The 3,934-nt window shown below is 32.7% G+C and overlaps 1 pseudogene; it reads right to left on the bottom strand.

Annotated features, from left to right (window-relative positions):
- Positions 1-765: 765 nt before the first annotated feature.
- On the bottom strand, positions 766-884 carry LOC120613507 (uncharacterized; annotated as a pseudogene).
- Between the last annotated feature and the right edge of the window lie 3,050 nt (positions 885-3,934).

Genomic DNA, 3,934 nt, shown 5'->3' on the forward strand with positions numbered 1-3,934 from the left:
GTTGTTGGCTATAGATGGATATGGATAGATCCAAGAGATGGGGACATAAATGGAGAAGAAAGCAGGTTGTATAATAGCTGACAGGAGAAGCAGTGATAGACTAAATGCTAGTGAGGGACTGTGGTCTACAGGAATTAATTTAAACTGACATTATGTAATCTTGAGATGCTTTTATTCTAAAAACATTTTTAGACATAATCACGTACAGTTGTGAAAATAAGCAATTCATTAAATGCAAATTTTGGAAATTTTTTGGTATTTCATTCTAATCCATGATCCTACGGTTAAGGAATTATGCATGCCTTATTAAACACTAATGATTTATTAGGTTATTAAAAACAAATATTTGACATAAAAATGTATTTCAAACTTAAACAATTTAAGAGATAATTTAAGTGAACCAACAATTTAAAAGATTTTTTTGATATGATATGTAACAATTCATTTGTATTTTCATATCAAAATATATTTTTAGACGTTTATACAATCCATAAAGTGATCCCCCAATTACTCCAGCACCCATCTGGCACTACACACAGCCATTATAATAATATTGACTATAGACCTCATGCTCATATTAAAATATATTTTCAAATCTCCATATAAAACATCGTAGACTTTTATTTTATTATTTATTTATTTATTCATTCATTCATTCATTCATTCATTCATTTATTTAGGCGAGGCAGCCATTGGTTGACCTTATAGATTGCAAGGACCTCGTCAGTTTACAATCCTTTATTTTTTAATTTTTTAATTTTTTTACACCTACAGCACCTGGTCTTCCTAGGTAGTCTCTCATCCAAGTACTAACCAGGCCTGACCCTGCTTAGCTTCCAAGATCAGATGGGATCGGGCTTGTTCAGGGTAGCATGGCCATAGACAAAACTTATCGCAGACTTTTAGAACCAGAAGTAATCTCCATTATCATCTAGTTTAGTTATTTTATGTAAAAATGTTAGAAATATCAAATGACTCAATACAATGTACTGATAGCAGATGTAGGAGTAAAATCAAAATGTCTTTCTTATACTTTAAAGATTGGTGATTTTCCAATGTCCCATAACATTTGGTCCCATGTCCAACAGATATTATTGTGGCCTGGAGGCAATTTGTGGTCAATAAAACCAAAACTAAAAGAGTCTTTTAATTTCTCTTTCTAACTGAAATCATTGGATGTCTAATTGGCCCTCTTCCATTCATGCTCCAAACCCACACTTCACAAATTTTGGTTTTTACAAAATTATAAATAAGTTTATATTTGTTATCTACTTGGAATTTTCTAATGTTTTCATGACACTTGGAAAAAAATCCAAAGTTTTTATATGTCCCAAAAGGTGAGATGTAATCTGGTCCTGCCTAACGCTGTGACCGCATCTACCACCGGTGCACCAGTGGAGGATACTTCCAGAACACCTAGTCTGTTCTGAGGACTTTCTGTGTATTAGTCATTCAGCACTCTCAATGATTCTATGAGGCTTGTGTGCTTAGTTCCAGTTGACAGGTTAAAGCACTGAGCTTAGAGGGATTAAACAAGTTGCCTAGTGTCATGCAACAGTGGAGCCAAGATTTAATCAAGGCCTTCTGACTCCAGGCTCTGTGTGCAATTTCATGCTGTGTTTTAGGTGTTTTCCTGGCTTCTACTTAGCAGGCAAGACTAGCTCTTCTCCTGTCTCTTTAGCATTCAAGATCCCACTCATATCTGAGGCTTTCCAATAGCCTTTCCCTTTGTCTAGAATGCCATTCTCCCAGGTCTTTTCATGGCTTGGTTTCATACATTTTTCTAATGTAAGTTTATCATTTTTTAAAGCATAGGCTTTATTTATCATCTAACTGTTCCATGTCTTCCACTATCCCATGTACAGCTGTTTACCTAGGTCCTGAATATTTGCTAATTCTTTACCTTTCTTATTTTTTTCTCTTAGCACTTAGTACTTCCTGAAAATTTTGTTATTTGTTTCCTTATAAATACATGTAAACTCTATATCCCTTACTAGAATGTATCCTAACAATGGCAAGGCTTTTTTGTACTCACTGTCCTACTTCCTTTGTCAAAACTGTTAGACTAGATACCCAATAAATATTTCTTGAATTAATTTTCTTATATTCAGAATGACTTCTGGAAAAACATATTCTTTAAGAGCTGACAAAAATATTGTATTATTATTTTGGGATACTATACAGGTTTTATAGTCTTTGTATTTGTCCTTTCTCCCATTCATTCAGCTAATTATTTATTGAATTATAAAATTTAATTTGATTTTAACAAAATTAGTTCTAGATTTCTTTAGGCTATGTTGTTTTCTTGTTTTATTCATAGATGCTCTACAAAAATAACAACATGGAGATAAGGGGTGTCCCTGTTATTAATCCAGTATTGTTTTGTCTACGTTTGATAATCTTTGAGGGATTACATATGCATCTACTAAAGAATTTGCATAGATATAAAAACTGTTAAAATTATGTAATTATAATTTTGACTACAGATAGGGAGGTGAACATGTAAAGAAAGAAAAATATAACCAATAAATAGTGGGTTTTTTTTCAGTACTCTGAGTCTTAAATCTAGAAACTCAATAAATCAAATAAAACTTTATATCAACTTCACAACAGATTATCTTAAAGCTCTGAGACTACAGAAGAGAAAATAAAATCTATAAGGAGGTAACTGTGTTTGAAAGCATCATCTGTGAGTTGAAATTGGATTGTAGGTCCATGGCTGAAAATACTTCTCATTTCAGTATATTTATGGATTCAGCATCTATAAACGAACACACCAAAGATGGGAAATAAGTAAACTTAAATTGAGACTCTAAAACAGGACAGTTTAATCTTGTTATCACTGTGACTTTGTGAAGTAGAAATCAAAATTGGAAAATGACAATGGGTCATTCAAAAGAAATATACTTCTTAAGAGCAAAGGGAAATGTAGTTCTTGAATGGAAATATATAAATGTGAGGGTAGAAACTTGCTAATAAGGGAGAATAAGACTGATATCAATAAGGGAATGTACTACTTGCTTTTATATAGATGCAAAAAGATGGTTTTTGATAGAAAACAAAATTTTAGTGGAGGTACTTCAAATAGTAATCTCTATTAAATATTTGTTTGCTTAAAATGTAGTGTGGGAGAAATTCCCACACTACATTATTTTCCGCACAAATTCTTCTCTCAGAAATCAAAATAAGTTAGGCAACTCCTCCATATTTAATTCTGAAGCAAAATAATAATAATAAAAAAATTTTAATTGATAACCTCTTAGAAGGATGCAATATTTCTGTCTTTTCTTGACAACCATAGAAGAAAAGTCAGACATATTAAGATATATACCCCAAATAAGACTAAACAAGAATTTAAAAAATTAAAAAAAGATGATCCCAAAAATTTCAGAGAAAAGCAAAGGCTGATTTAAATATCCCCCAAAGTGGATCCTATGTCCACTACTCCTGTGTGAATACTTACAAAGGATCTATGAAAAATTAATTTCAGAAAACAATATATAGTTTATTTCTCTCATGAAGTTCATTGTACCATTAGCTAATGAAAGGCCATTCTAGTATCTATCACTGAGTGATAACCGCTTTAAAATTCATTGCTTAAAACTATGACAAACTGATTTTGTCTGTGAATCTGCAACATAGGATTTCATAGGGACAGCTCTCTGGGCATCATCTGGGTCTCGGCAAGGTCGAAGGCTAGAATTACTTTTACTCTAATTTGATTATATATCCTGTAGTACATCTGGTTGTCAGCTGGAGCTGTTGCAGAGACACCAACACATGGACTTCTCATGTGCCTGCTTGGCTTCTGTATAGCATGGTGACTATATTTCGAGGATGACTGTCTTAAGAGTAGAAATAGAGCCAGTAGAAGCGACATGTTTTATGACCTAGCAGACATGATGCATTGTCACTTCTACCTCCTAGTAATGAT

This window comes from Pteropus medius, unplaced genomic scaffold (assembly GCF_902729225.1).
Source record: "Pteropus medius unplaced genomic scaffold, Ma_sr-lr_union100, whole genome shotgun sequence".
NCBI classification, from domain to species: domain Eukaryota; kingdom Metazoa; phylum Chordata; class Mammalia; order Chiroptera; family Pteropodidae; genus Pteropus; species Pteropus medius.